The sequence below is a fragment of the Anarhichas minor genome, unplaced genomic scaffold (genome assembly GCF_050575085.1).
Source record: "Anarhichas minor isolate MPS153535 unplaced genomic scaffold, ASM5057508v1 ptg000039l, whole genome shotgun sequence".
Classification (NCBI taxonomy): domain Eukaryota; kingdom Metazoa; phylum Chordata; class Actinopteri; order Perciformes; family Anarhichadidae; genus Anarhichas; species Anarhichas minor.
The window spans coordinates 370,140-385,887 of NW_027466485.1; the positions used below are offsets into that span (position 1 = coordinate 370,140).

The 15,748-nt window shown below is 40.4% G+C and overlaps 2 protein-coding genes across 2 annotated transcripts in view; one reads left to right on the top strand and one right to left on the bottom strand.

Annotated features, from left to right (window-relative positions):
• Positions 1 to 15,748, bottom strand: part of LOC142967861 (calcium-activated potassium channel subunit beta-2-like) — a 96,869-nt gene that overhangs the window by 68,457 nt on the left and 12,664 nt on the right. The gene's annotated exons all lie outside the window — the stretch shown is intronic.
• Positions 3,222 to 15,748, top strand: part of LOC142967850 (F-box-like/WD repeat-containing protein TBL1XR1) — a 38,940-nt gene continuing 26,413 nt past the window's right edge. The window contains exon 1 of the mRNA XM_076107454.1: positions 3,222 to 3,523. The gene's annotated coding sequence lies outside the window, so the exon portion shown is untranslated. The remainder of the gene's footprint in view (positions 3,524 to 15,748) is intronic.

A 15,748-nucleotide genomic window follows, 5' to 3' on the forward strand; every position in this document is an offset into this window, starting at 1 on the left:
CCAACCATGCTATTCCAGTCTCGACCATGAAGGATAAATTATTGCTCCGTATAGAGAACAGCCATTACTGTAAGGCCTCATGAAGACATATTATGGAGCCATGCTTTGTTGAGACCCTGTCATTGTCAAAGTACTAAATATGCCAGAGGTGGAGTGAAGTATTATATGTCCTCTGAAGTGGATATAGTATAATGCTGGTATGGGTTTTTAAAGGCCAAGGCTATTATTGTTGGATGTGCAGTGACTGAAAAAAAGTGGCCAAATCAAGTGTGTGCGTCTGTATTATGAAGTGTATAGGGCTCTGGTAACTCTAGCCTTTTAAAGGACCTAACCAAGTTCTGTAACCGTGGAAAACAAATGTATTTGTGTGTGCGCATCTCTGTGTCTGTCTGTCCACAGCTAATCTCGCATTCTACTGGACCCGTCACATTAATATTTTTTGTGCTCATTTATGACTGTGTGCCTCTCGTGGTTTTGTGAAAACATACTTTATTATTTAACTATTTAATACCATTGACTGCCGACTCCTCACTACTCTTAACCTGCAGGTAGGGGCCACAAGTGATCAACAACTGTTTCAGTAAGTGCAGTATTTATGTATTTATGTATGTATGTATGTTTGCAAAACTGAACCGAGCGCTGACTACAATGGACGCGTCTTCTCATGTCGGTAAGAGGAGAGCTAGCTAGCTGTTAGCAGCCAGTGAGTTTGGCTAAACACCCGACCAGACAATAGTTACATCCTTAGGAGCCACTGTTACATTTAGTTTTATGCATTATTATGTATTATGGGTTTTAATGGCTGTACGATTTCTTTCCTCATTTTTATGACTATGTATTTATAAGTTTTCTTCTTTGAATTGCTTTGTCTTTGTATGTAATGTTTTTTGCTGTGTCTACATATTGCTTTAAGTTGACTGCAGCTGTGTATAGCACATTGCCCAATCTTTTCTCATCAGAAACAGATTGCATGTGCACGTGTAAATGGGGTATAACTGTCCAAGTTAGCCATAGCAGCGTGAAAGTGATCAAGCATGCACAATACCAGGACCATGAAACTAAAACAGCGAAATAGAAATCAGCCATCATTCATTTGATTTTTTACGCCCGCCTGTGTTACATGTCAACACGTCCGCTGTGAAAAACACCTGATCACTGAAGACCTGCTATGAAGTATAATTTAGAGGTACTTCACTTATTTTATATTCTAACCTGTAAAATCACAATAAATTGTTTTTGCATTTTATGCTAATCTCCTGTTTACTCCAGCTTCATATTTGCCATACAGAGTGGTATCGGTCTTCTCATCTAATTCTCGGCAAGAAAGCAAATAAGCTTATTTCCCAAAATGCTGAACTGAAATGTTAACCTTGTTACACAGTCCACAAAATAGAGAAATACTTTTAAAATTAGATCTCTTCTATTTCACTGAATTGAGCTCACAATAATGTGGTTTACTTGTGGATTGTTGCAGAGGAACCAATTTGCCCTTTATCATCACGTGTTTGTGCAAATACAGGATGCTAATAGTATGCTAATTTTGTGATTTTATGCACAGTAGCCAAAGAGTAATTATTTTAGGATTTTAAAATCCAGTCCCAGTCCTAGATCATAGTATTAAAACTCATATCTTTCACGAGATCCTGTATCAAAGTAAAATCTCATTAGTAGTGGAGGTGGTGTGTTGCTGCTGCAGAGTGATCAGAGAAGAAGGAAACACTGGGGCTGGGTGCTGCATATAGATGGTGTGTTGTGGTTTCCCAGAAAGTCATTACCCAGACAGTGGATTGCTTCGCCCTGAGGTGTTTCACTTCACAATTTGCCACAGCCTTTTTTTCCACACCGCTGTTTTTCTCTTCATTCAGTCAGCAGTGATAGGACACAAAAGCAGTAAAATAACGTAACTGCTGGGATCGCTGCGTTTCCTCTAAGACAAAACAGATACAATGCAAAAAAGTGTGCAAATAAAAACCACTATCAAAATCAAAGGGGGCCCTCTTGTACCACAAGCCTCCCCGGGGCATGTGAAAGCATAGAGAAACAAACACTGATGCCACCCCACCCTGTAAAAACCTCCACTCTGCTGTTACAGCCACACTAAAGCGCACACTACACACCACCCTAGAGCCTAATGTCCGCGTGTGTCTGTTTGTCTCGGCTGGACCTTATGTGTGTGTGTGTGTTCAGTTAATGTATACGTGCACTCCTGAGTAGATATCTATTTTTCATTGTGTTATGTCTGCAGAATATGGATCTGTATGTGTTAAGCATCAGTCTAGCGAAGCCTCCCTCTCAGTCTCAGCCAGTCTTTCCTTATATGATGTGGTTTACACTGAAAAGATGCTGTCACCTCCAACCGATGGCTACCGCTTTTTTCCCCCCCACTCGGATGTCTTTAGTTTACTTCTATAGTCGCCTGACTTTAGTTAAATATACGTTTTCAAAAAGACACAGAATACAATATTGTAATATTGTTCAATTATTGAATTCCTATTTTAAAAACAATTTTGTGTTTTTAGTGATAACTGATGGACAAGCAAACAATAATACGTTTCACTTTATTGTAACAAGGCTTAAATTATTTACAATTCCAATGATTGTTTGGTCATAGCTCAAATAAACAAAAGCCTTAAGCTGTTACACTTGTAAATATGAGTGCAGACCGTTGACGTTGAAATTAGCATCGTGTTTACGGATTGATCACGAGACATTGCTAAAACCAGTCATGACCACGCCCACTTATGAAGTAGGAGGTGTATACCATGTGAAGCCTTTCAAACCATTGGTGGAGCTTGTAATGCAAAAAATAAAAAGTATTTCTGTAGACTGCTTTTACTATTTATTTAGGCAATTATGTCGATCAAAACATGCACAACTACATTACATAATTGTGGTGTAACACTTAAAAAAATGAAATAAAAATGTAGACCAATCTCTACCTTTCCTTTAGTGTATTAATAACAGCTCAAACTAGCATGCCTATGCTCCAATCCAAAAATAGATATGTATCATTAATTATAATATTAAGCTTCAAATAATTACATTGGTCTAAAATAAATTCAAACTCAAAACTTGAGTTACCGCCAACCTCAGCCCGACTACATCATCCTTACTGCGACACCCATTTTGATGTTTATGTGACTGGAGTGTGCTTCCTGCAGCGAGCAGCTCAGGCCTACCTCATTTTCGCCTGGCAGGTCAGCCGCTCTGTGTTTCAGACTGAAGCCGTTGGCTGCTACTGAACCGTTTGGCTCTTTTCTCTACTAGCGAGCAAAGCTACAATCTAGACCCAACTGTCCATCCAGCTCATTTTAAGGGGATTTATCAGTATATATGCCCGTGTATCCAAAACACATCGGTCATTGGGGATTCCTAGCACCGGTTGGCCGGGTCTGAAGGCCGTTATAACGCTTTTTTCGAGGTTTAATTAGAGCTAGAAAACAACGGTGGTGGAGGAGGAGGAGATTCCATATTAGGAGCACAGAGGAGAAGGCACCCCCCTTTGAGTGATTTGGAGCTTTAGGTGAGTGTTTATCCTCATTTTACGTTATTATTGCCCGTATAAATTGTACCCACGTGTAGCGTAACCACGTATGCCTGTAAATACAAGGTTTGGGCGGTTTATTGCAATGTTTTGAACGTTTATTTTTATTTTTTCGCTCGGGGTGGGGGATGGGCAGCGTCAGCGCGTGAGTAGGCGCGCGTGCACTGTGCATGTGTTCGTAGGGCTGTTCTCGTGGTAGGTTTGTTTGTGAGCGCGCGCTTCCTTCCTGCAGCTACTGCTAGCTTTGAATTAAAACCACTTTAGTGATTTTTTTTTTTAAATTTCAACCATGAAGACATAATTCATAACATATATTGATGATATTAGTATCACCTCTGTAAATGTATTTGTTTTACTCAGATCTAACTTTTTTACTAACTATTTATTTTAAACATTTTTGTTCTTTTAGATAGTTTTTCAATGATGGATTCATGCTTTTACTTCTTATTTTAATAAAACTGTGTTGGAATGCACTTTGGTACTTTGACAATACTTAAGTGTTACTTAAGTTAGTGTTGTTAAAAAAACAACAACCGTTATGAATCAAAACTGAAACTGTACTTCTAGCAACGTGAGCATGTTGTCCCACAGCTGTACTCACCAGTCTGAGGTGTTTTGCTCTGCAGGCCCGTAGTTAACTCCACGGTTTAGATCATGTTGCTTGTCTGCAGCCTACAGTGGATTCTTATATGTGCATTGTTTATTGTAGTGTTTTATTACCTTTGTGTCAATGTTACTCAAAGCTTTCTACAGTGCTTTGCAGCTGGTTGTTCCAAGCTGTGGGTGGTGTGGGGGAGGGGTGAACACACACACACACACACACACGCACACGCACACACCCCCACACACCCAGGAGGGCCACTTGCCAACCTTGTGAAGCTCAACTCAATGACACAATGTACCAGTCCCAGATAAGCCTTCAGTATCTGTGCTAGGCTGCTAATACGGACTCTGTTCAGCCGGAGTCAGGATTCACAAACTAAACTTAACTGGGCTAAGATATTAAGTGTAACTTGAAATTAAGTTTTACAATTTTAGTTTTTTGACCACACAACTTATTATATTTTCGATTTGAATATTTTCTTTTCCCCTGCTACAAGTTATTGCCCGTGTGGTTTTATTTTGAGTGAATATTGTGGTTACTACTTAAAGTAGGTTATGTAAATAATGTATGAGAAGGTGTCCTGATATGATCAGGGTGCTGAATCCAATATTTGATATATTGGAACATCCTTTGAGTGCATTATCACACATACACCATGGCCACTTATCTAAGGTAAAAAGAGGCAATGTGTATGTATTTTTTTTAATGGCCATTTGTAGTAGATTTTGAATAATACTGGATTTTTTTAACCTCTTACCAATGTCAATATTTGGTATTTATATCATTGTTTTTTTTATATATGTAAATGAAAAACATAACAACGGACACCATCTGTGGACAATGGTTGCCTCTAACTATTGCGGTTTGTCAGGTATTATCACGTGTTCAGCTGGTTGAACTTGTTGAATACATCTCATATATTTGCATTTCTCTCTCGCCATTTGATAACAGTATAATGGAATTAGTTGTTTTTTTTGGATTAGGATCACTGACTTCTCTCTGGTTATTTTCTCTGACACGAGTGCACAACACATGTGCACGTTAGCCGGCTATGAGTCTTTGTCCTGTGTGCAGTGCAGTTGATAACAGCAGCAACACATCCTTCGGTTTGGTCTTTGTGCATTGAGGTTGAACTAGTGTGTCAAACAAGGACAGAGCTGCTAGACACACACACACACACACAAACAAGTGTTTTTTTCGTGGTCAGTGACGAACGTCATCTGTAGCCGTTTAATGCAAACAAAGTAATCGTTACCACATCTTGATGAGTTGGATGTTCAAATTGTCTTAGGGCGGCTGCAGGGCCCATTTAGCTAAGACCACATTCAAGTAGCAGATGTAGTTTTTTTAATGTCTAAAAAAATAAAGAAACCACCAAAAAGAAGGATTTTTGGTGGTTTCTTTATTTTTTTTAGATGCTCCCAGGCTGAGAGGAAACCCCCCCCCAAAACACCTCAAAGCCAAACTCTACATGTCTGCTCAGTGGTCCTTCAGAATCCACGAGAGACTGCTTCATAGATACATTTACAGATTTAGTTTTGTCAACATAGAGGGTGTTTACAATGACACGAATAACCCGTTATCAGAATCAGCTTTATTGGAATTTGACTCCGGTTTCCACTTTGCTCTCGATGTACATATTATTGGAATACCCCGTCTGTGTTTAATCATATAAATACCATATCCTGTTTTCAGACACCTGGATCAGCCCTCATTAGGAATGCACCGACACCACCAACAAGTACTTACACTAGTACTTGCCGATACAGAGTACCGATATAAGTACCTAATGATACCATCACGCTGACAACAATGGCTTTGAAAACATGTTTTATTTTTATCAGGTGTTCCTAACTCTTCGACAATAACAAATGAAATATACAACGTGATGCCGTTGCTGACATGTTAACGTTGAGCATTGTGTTTTCTTGATACACGCAGAGTATTGGAGTAAAGTGTAGTTTATACTCGTCGTAGAGAAGTTGGCGTGCGCGCCAAAAAAATGCGGTAATCACGGCTGGTGCCTGGTGCCCGTAGGCTCCCAGAGTAGTCACGGAATTTTTTTGTAAGTTGGCACGCGCGCCATGACGTGACAAATGGTTCACATATTTTGGGATTTTACAAAGAAGGCCAATGTGTTTGTAGATGCTTAAGAAACAGGAGGTCTTAAAAATCTTCATTTGAGTTTATAAAATAGTCAGCTGTTTCTTTATAATGCATGAAATACTGAACTTGTTTCTTGACATGTCGTAGAAAGGCAACACGGTAGTCCATGGATATCAGTTTACAGATAATTACGATCGCTCCTCGGCATTGTGGGGGTTGGTTTATGGCTTTTTGCCTGTTACACCTACAGTCTATGTGTTACACTCGTCTTTTTGATTATTCACAGTTCATTTAGTTTGTACGCCCTCTGGCGCAAGCACGACTATAAACGAAGCTTAATGTTGTGCCAGGCAGACACATCGCTGACATCCTGCGGTGGAGACTGAATGTGTTTGGGACGATGCACACAACGTCGTAGCTGCTAACTCTCCCAGGCGACAAATGAAGGATTTAACCAGAGCGGCCGTAGTGGTATCGGATGCGGTTTGTGTTGGAGTAGATTTACATGTGCACAGTATCGGACCTGATACTGGTATCACTATCTATACCTAGCACTTATTCTGTTTATGAGAAACCTGAATATGCTAGCTGGAGCACTCCGGAAGAAACCGAGATACTGTTAAATATGAAACAGTACGACTTTTAAAAAAATCTGGATTATAGTGACCAAAATTATCACGTTTTCAATATTATCGCGGTGTGGCTAAAATATGCATATAAAGTGCCGTCCATACAGACATAATAGATAGGTATGAGACATTATGAAAATGTCATGCAAGAAGTATTGAGTATGAAATTAAAAGTATTGATTATGTAGTATAAGGTAATCATAAGGCCGCTCAGCATAAATAAAGAGAAATGGCAACATTGTGTGTGTTTTTTTTTACATGATAGTTCTTGTATTTTTTTTAAAAACGGGCTCCATTTTTCACTTCTCTACCATGATGGCGAGCTAGACGTCACACATGACGATATTCACGATTATCCCAATAATGAAAACGCACCATGATCAACTTATCTATATATGAGTTGTTATGAGTTTCTTTTTTTAAATCATGATCCGTGATCGCCCTATCGCTAGTAACAGAACACCGTTCTGGAAGATGGCGTTACAAGAGTAGCGTAGCAGCTTTCAGGAATACCTCTCTCTCTGTGTGTGTGTGTGTGTGTGTGTGTGTGTGTGTGTGTGTGTGTGTGTGTGTGTGTGTGTGTGTGTGTGTGTGTGTGTGTGTGTGTGTGTGTGTGTGTGTGTGTGTGTGTGTGTGTGTGTGTGTGTGTGTGTGTGTGTGTGTGTGAGAGATGAGCTCAGAGCAGACAGCTGTTGACGATCGAAGCAAGAAATTAGCAGTAAAGTTGTCATGTGGTAGTAAATGTACATTGTAGCAATATTTCTTGTCGCTCTCATCTCCCGTTGCCGGTGTGTTTTTGTCAGCATCACTGCGTCTGCACAAATAGTAACGGTAGCCTCATAACCAGCTGCACTCACTGACATCCAGAACATGCGTTAAAACAGCATAAAAAACCTGCAATGCAATTTCTGTAAATGCAGAACTTGACTTTTCCATAAGCTGACAGTTACATATTGCTGGCTCCAGTGGCAGTAATGAAATGTGAAGAAAACCTTTCCGTCAGTAGAATTGATAAGCAACACGCGTTTGTTTTTTGTTATAAACAGGCAACAAATTCTCCACGATGCTACATTATTGAAAGTAGTAAAAATCATTAAACGGATGAAGTGATTTCTGTTTGCCTCAGTTTTTAACGATGAAATATTGGAAAGCTTTGAACGGCTATAATTTACAATTTCTACAGCTGATGCACGACTGAGGAGTGTGGAAGCAAAGAGGGAAATCTGTCCGTGATTTGTCGTTGACCTTCCTCACATTGGCCCATTTAGCCCGACTGTACGGCAATAAAGGTTTCTGTCACCAGACTGTACTTGACATCAGAATTTGAAATGGGGCAGTGAGAGTAATCTATTGTGTCTCTTTCTGTGATTAGTCGCTTGTTTCTGTTGCAGCTCCGCTTTGGTCATTTCCACTGAGAAGACAGCGAGACGTGGACATTTAAAAATCGTCTGTAGTGCAGCTAAGCTGTGACCAGAAGGATCTCTGAAATATAATAATGTGAACATCAATAGTATTCTGGTTGTTTTGTCCTCGACGTTGCTTTCCCACAGCACACGTTGAGCACAGGACACAGGCATATGCTTAGCTACAGAGCAGCTGACTCATGTTATCTACACGGGACACATTGATTAGCCGGCCTTATTAAATCACAGCGGACGACTGCTAGAGTTGTACAGTTATGTAACCGCTGCTCGTCAGCGTGGTGAGTTGAAAAGACAAAATGGAACAGAAGGGCAGTGAGTGAAAATGTCTGTCTGTGTGAGGTAATGGCAAATATGGGACAGCTCTGGATCCTGTACGTGTGCAGAGATAAGGATACATATTTAGCTATCGTGTATAATATAAGTGTGTGGATAAATACTGTTAACACACAACTACGTAACCCACTGCAGTACAATAACAGCACAGCACAACCTCGAAGATGATCGAAGAGTGGAGTCACAAGCTGCTGACACGTTCTGGTTGAAAATCATTCTGTGAGTTTATGTCCTGGGAAGACTTTACACAAATCACACATTTTAAATAAATGCAATTTCTTTTAGTACGACGTCAATGAGTAAAGAGCACTTCGTTTATACGCTGCAGCTACAGGATTTTGGGGATCCTTTTCAAAACTACCAAAGCTGCAGCACCAGTAATAAGCTTCACATGTTTCTGTAATCTTTACAGGTTTAAAGAGGTGAAAGCCCTCAGGTCTGCTCTTGTGTAGTGATAGTAAAATGTGTGGTATGTACTTTTTAACATGTGTATTTTGACTTATAACATACCTGATTTGTGTTTAAGGAGTTCTTAAGCAGCTTGCTCGATAAGCTCGCTAACTTGAATAGGGCTGCAAAAAGCAATGGATTCTGTTGGATGTTATGATGCTGTGTTGACGAACAGCTTGTGTAGCTCACATGAGGAATTACAGGAAATTAGGGCTGCTGCTTTTTAATTGATTAACTCAATGATTTTACCAATGAGTTGATTTATCTGAGTGATTAATTGTCCTGCCCAAAAAAAACCCCCAAGTCAGGTGAGTTGCCTGTAGGTGGGACTGGTTGTCACACTGGTTGTCTGCAATGCTTTGTTTGTTCTGCGTGTTCTGGTCTGCTGAAAGGTGCATGGATCTGAAATTGGTCATAATAATCTTCAAATGTCTAAAGTGATGGTGGTTGTGGTAGTGCTGGGTGGTATGACCAAACATTTGTATCACAGTATTTTTTTAAGATTCTGGCGGTTTCACGGTATATCACGGTATTTTTTGTTTTTCCTTGACTGGGTTTTTATATAGGTTTATAGTGGCTTACTCTACTGTCAGAAATACATATAATATAAAAACATGTTAATGTCATCATGTATAAAGGCTTTGCTTACTATAGGGTGTGCTCGTTTGTTGCTATAATGTTGGGATAGCAGTTTGGCTGAAGTATTGTCGCCCTGGTAAGACATACCTTGAATCCAGTGTTTCAATCATTGCTCTGAGCCTGTCTTTCTCAACAGTCTGTGGCGGGACCATGTCCTTGCATAGCTGGATCGTTATTGCGTTCGTAATGTCGCTCCGCCGCTTGCTTTTCTTGTCATATGCAGTGCCTCGAGCAAATGCCTCTTCAAGCAATGTGTGACCCTTTGGCTTCACTGTTTCACCAGCGCTAAAGTTACTGGTTGACGACCGTAATCACACTCTTGGTATTCAAACTCATGTTTTCTGCTGAGGTGATGGAGTAAGTTGCTCGTGTTACCACCAGCAGCAACAACAGCTGGACATCTTTTAGACGTCGGATTTTTAAAACCAAAAAACAGCAGACACAGCTCCTCTCTTGGGCACAGACGTCTCCGGCAGCGTCGGAAATACACGAGGGCAAAGGGCAAAACTGCCCCTAAGAAATATAATTTTGCTCCTGATATCACTAGGAGAGGGGCAAAAAATGCCCCCATAAATTCCTCTAATAATAATAATGATAATTTAATGAACTTGTCAAAAACATCGTAGCCTATATGACCCGGTCCAGTTGCCATAGAATGGTTTTGATTTTCGCCTTGACTGATGTTGCGTGTGCGTGAAGAACCGAACTTTCTAAACAAATAAATAAATGGAGCGCTTCTTCATCAGACCTGTGACTGCGAGACTGCGGTCAACTCGGCGGACACTTACATGTTAGTGCACCTATATGCTGAAATTCACGGTAAACTCATTCAAATGGCACAGATCGGGAGCGAGCGAAGGACTTTGAAAGTTAGCGGAACGATTAACGTGAGACAACATCCGGTTTCTTCAGACGAACATCCGGTTTTCAGAATAAGATGCCAACAAAGTATACATATTGCATAATGGAAATTCGATTAAATGAATTATATTCACATTAAGTATAAAACATGCTACCTGCATCTCATGAGTTAAAGGGAAAATACACCTAAATTGTGAGTAAAGTGTCTTTATTCTTTGATTTGAGGGTTGCTGGAAATGAATAATACCTGACTGACAGTCAATTAAGATATTTTACTAAGCAAAAACTCTGAACTGAATTTGTACCTTCAAATGGCATATTTTTTTTAATTTTTAAGGTGCTATAAAAATATTTTTCTCAAAAATTCCACACAATGACTAATGCATAAGTTCAGGACAAAAATGGGTAATATCACAATAACAATATTTGAGGTGCTACAAAAATATTTTTCTCAATAATTCCATACAATGACTGATTTAATCAAGGCATCGTTGACTTAATAATTGTTAATAGTTGTTTAAAAAATGTAATAATAACAATAAATAACAACAAAGAAATTTTGTTCAAAAAAATCTAAGAAAACACTTTGAATCTGTAGACTACTGCCTAATAGTCTTATTATTGCCATTTGATGACAATTGCTCATATACTGTAAGCCTAATTAAGTATATTTATTATTTTGAACAAAGGTTAAATGTTATTTCACAAGTTTCAAAAAGTGCCCCCAATTTTCTTTTAAATGCCCTTGGATTTCAGTCAGTGGGGGCAAAAATTGCCCCCTAAAAAATATGTAAATTTCCTACCCTGGTCTCCGGTCTGTCTTTGTTCATCTTGCATTTCTCTTTTCTGTTCTTTAATGTAACGTTACTGTTGCGACGGAGCCTCTCCCAGCTGTTAGCAGACTGTTGTGCTAGTGGGCTAGCTAGCGAGCTGTACCCAGCATGCCGTTCGGCGGTGTAATTTTATAAATGTTAAATTATTAGTGTTACAAACTGTTGTGTGCTGTGGTGTTTTGTTGTTAAAGAGCATTAGTTGTGGGTTATTAATTGTTGTGTTATAAAGTTATAACCATGATTAGGGGTCCCTCTCAATACACTCTAAAGAACTAGCCCTTAGAAATAGCCCTTAGAGGCAAACAATATATTGTATTTAGCTGCCGGTTGAAGAGTGACAGCAGTTGTTTCGGCTATGCACCGGTATGATGGTGTGTGAAAAATGTATATCATACGGGAAATTAAAGCCGGTATACCGGATGAACGGTATACCGCCCAGCACTAGGTTGTGGTGTGTTATAAGTCGTCCTGTGCAGAAAATGCATGTAGGATTGCTTTATGTTGTGTTTTTTTTGTGTATTTTGCATACACACACATCCTTGACAGCCGTGAACAGGCTTATAAACAGGTGTGTTGTGTGTTGTGTGTTGTGTGTGTGTGTGTGTGTGGCAACCCCAGGGGTCAAGTTCAACACTGAAGAATGTGTCTGTGTCCCTCCCCCTCTTTACCCACAAGGCTTTGAAGCTTACAGGCATGCAGCCCCCCCCCCCCCCGCTGCAGAGAGACCGAGGGTCATTATTTGTACTCCAGCTTCCGTCCCTACCGCTGGAAAATCCCACTTTGCTGGAGATGCTGGATATGATTCATCTGATAATACAATAAAATAATGAGAACTTCTTTCTCTCAGTTCTTTTGTCTCTATACTTAGTACTTAAAGTAGATCCGCATATTTGTTGACGATTTTTTTTTTGCACCCGCATGGTTGAATTCACTTCTTGTAAGTCAGCTAAATACATGATCTATTAAGTTAGAATACATCATAACTCACACAGGCATTGATGACAACCCAATATGAGAACTAAATTACTGCTCAGTAAATAGTGATTGATCCAACTTTAGCCTGATAGTTTTTATTTTCGGCTTTTGATCAACTAATTATCTCTGAACAGATTCAGCATTCAACAGAAACCCGGTGCGTTGTGGTTTCAGTTTGTGGTCTGAGTAGTGTTGACCAATCACGTTTGAGCAGACTTTTGGTTGAATGCAGGTCGACGGTCCGAGTGGAGAGCAAAAGAGGCGGAACCCACTGCCTCTTGTCTGACCACGATTATGGTTTTTATTGGTTCAAAATTATTACGTAAAGTGATAACTTGTGAAACAATCCGGTCGTACACATCGTCTCATCTCAAGACGCTAATATCGGACTCTAAACAATGAGCAGCGCACTCAAAAGCTTGAGTTTATGTGCCACATGAACCAGCGTTTAACAAGCAGAGAGCTGATATACTGGCTACCACTAAACTAGGCAATTTTCACATTTAGGCAGCATTTAGACCAACAATAGGGCTGGGTTTAAAACAATAACTCAATCTCCTCCTTTGTTTCAATGGGACCCACTGTGTTGGGCTGCACCAGATGCCTCTAAACACAAAAAAAGCCGGTTCTAAATGAGTAAAAACTTTGATTGGTCTGGAGTTAACGGTTCTGCTGTCGGTACTTTAGAAGTTACGCAGTGAGATCTCCGTGGACATAGCCTATAGTTTACGTAGCACATAGTTATTTGCTGCCTCACGCTCTGAACAGCTTCACAACATTTCTTCATTTTCTACGATCAAGTGTGCAGCCGAAAACATTCTCAGTAGGCAGAATCACGAGGAGGCACGGCTTTGCTCAGAATATAAACAATTTAGTTGTAGCGATGGGAATTTGTAAAGGACTAGTTTTTTAAACGCGCGCCTTGTCCACGTTGACGTCGGAAGCACCGGTCGTGTACAATTGCTACAAAAGCGTGTCGAGCTTTGCATGGCGCATAGGTAGAGGTTAATAGTGATGATTGCCGATTTACCGCTCAAATGTAGCAGTAATTCCTCTTTGATTTCACACGGCCGTTCACTTTCAACTTTGCTGGCTGAAATATTGAGTGCGCTTGCCGATTTTATCAGCCATCTGTAGCTTACTAGCTGATTGCTACTTGGTTCTTTTTAAAATGTTTCCAGCTGATTTTCTTTTTAAAAAGGAAACGCGTGAAAGGGGCTAATGAATGAATATGCACTTTAGGCCGATAGGACTTACTGCTGCACAGACTTTGTAGCGTATGGTTGCGTGCTAGCTCACTTTCTAGATATTGGGTTTATATTTTTTCAATAATAATGCAGTTGGTTATGCAGGATTTGGAAGCGGAGACTATATCATATGAGTCGGTATATTTATATCTTTGTGTTTTATTTGTTAAGTGAAGAAAACAATTTTTAAGTCGAGCCTGATGTTACCTTCCACATAGCAGAATGATCCCAGACTCTTCCACACAGTGAGGCATACGGCTTATTGATTAAACAGCCGATACCCAAAGCCCAGGTGTCCCTATCGGGACTGGAAAAAGTCTAATCGGTGCATCTCTGGTGTTTCCATTTTGAGAAGAAATAAACAAAAAGTAGGTCTGTGCGATGTCCGGCTTCTGTGGTCAGTGTAGCAACTTAAGGCTGATCATAATGGATGAGCTCTGCTTCAAACAGGCTGCGGCAGACGCGTCTGTGTCTCATATATTTCTGCCGTTAGTTTAAAGCTACATGCAGCATTATTTTTTATGTCGTTGCAGGGTACATTGCAAAGAGCTAAGGCCCAAAATGTCTCACAGGCTATCTCACAGGCTATCTGTAACTTGTGTGTTTTACTAGACGGGCCTTCTCCACTCTGAGGGGCTGCTTGTGTACTTCATGAGAGAGAGAGAGAGAAAGTCAAGGTGTATTTAACTCCAGCTGAATGTCATGGGATCTCTGCAGTGCTCCGATGTATCGTGTTGCATTATTATCGGGGATAGCCGGGACTCAGTGCTGCATCACACGTTGACGTGTTGATCTGTAGTACAGGGTTAAACCCGAGCTATGCTTTGGTTGAGCTCGCCTCGTGTGGCTTTGGATTGGCCAGTATTAAAAGACCTCATCATGGATTCTTGTGGTGTTACATGCACTAAGTGGTATGACCCATGTTTGTGATGTGGCATTGTTGTTGAGTGAAAGGCCTGTGGTCCATAAGCTCCCCATATATACACGGGCACAGGGGAATAATGGAGGCTCTACTCTATGTACATTGAGCTATTTACATTTTTACTACCTCTACTTACAGCCTGTCCTCTCCTCAATGGTCTGTGCTCAGCAGGCTGCAGCTCAGTCTAATGTTCACGGACTGTTAAAGCAAAAGGTTTGCTCGTGGGCAAGATTTTAAATATGGCAAGTAGAAATATTTTCTTTGATGAAATATCACAATTATAAGCTTTGTTTTGCTTGCTTTTTCTGACAAGTGCACATGATGTGTTCAAGGACCGTCGGTAAGATAAACATCTGATGATAATGATGCTCTTTAATGCTTCTGGCTAGAATAAGTAGTTTTGAAGATTTGTTTAAAGAAAACGTTCTTTAAATCTCGCCGGCGGGTTTTGAGACTCTTTGAGGTACAAAAGGAATCCAGTGTTTCCCACGGGATGTTGTCTGGTGGGTGGACCCCCTAGGGGGGTCTGAGGGCATGTTTCCCTGCAAACATTGTAACCATTTTAAAGTTCATGCTGACCCAAATCAGAGATGTAGCTGATCACTGCAATCACTGCCATGTATGTGTCTCTTAGGTTTGATAAGAGACTTCTCTAGATGTCCTGTTGGCTCCTCGCACACATGAATGACGTGAAATGATTTACTGATTTGGTTCTTTGAGACAATTCTTATCATGAAAGAGTTATTTCAGGGTGAAAAAACGTATTGATTTAAAGTGGGCTGACTTTAGTGACAGATGATAAAAATTAGTATAGCAGTGCTGTCGTGCTGCTGCTACCATCTCGATGAATCCCGTCTGGGATGCTTTCACTTTTGGAAGTGTTGGTGCAAGACGTGCGTGACAGTTGTACTGCTGTGATAAGCCATTTGTAATTTGCAGTGCTTATAGAGCGCTACGTTTGTGGATCTATGTCTAAAACACACTTGAGAGGATCGTGGGCGAGGTTTTTAAAGTGCAGCTTGCTCTCCGGGGGATCCCGTGCTTTGAGGCCATTCTTGCAACGCGCCGAAACACATGTTATGCAAATTATCATATTTTTGTAATCGAACCACTCTGGGTCCTACTGCGTTCGCAGTCGTAACATTACTTTCTCTGGACCACACACTCGCTAATGTTACGCA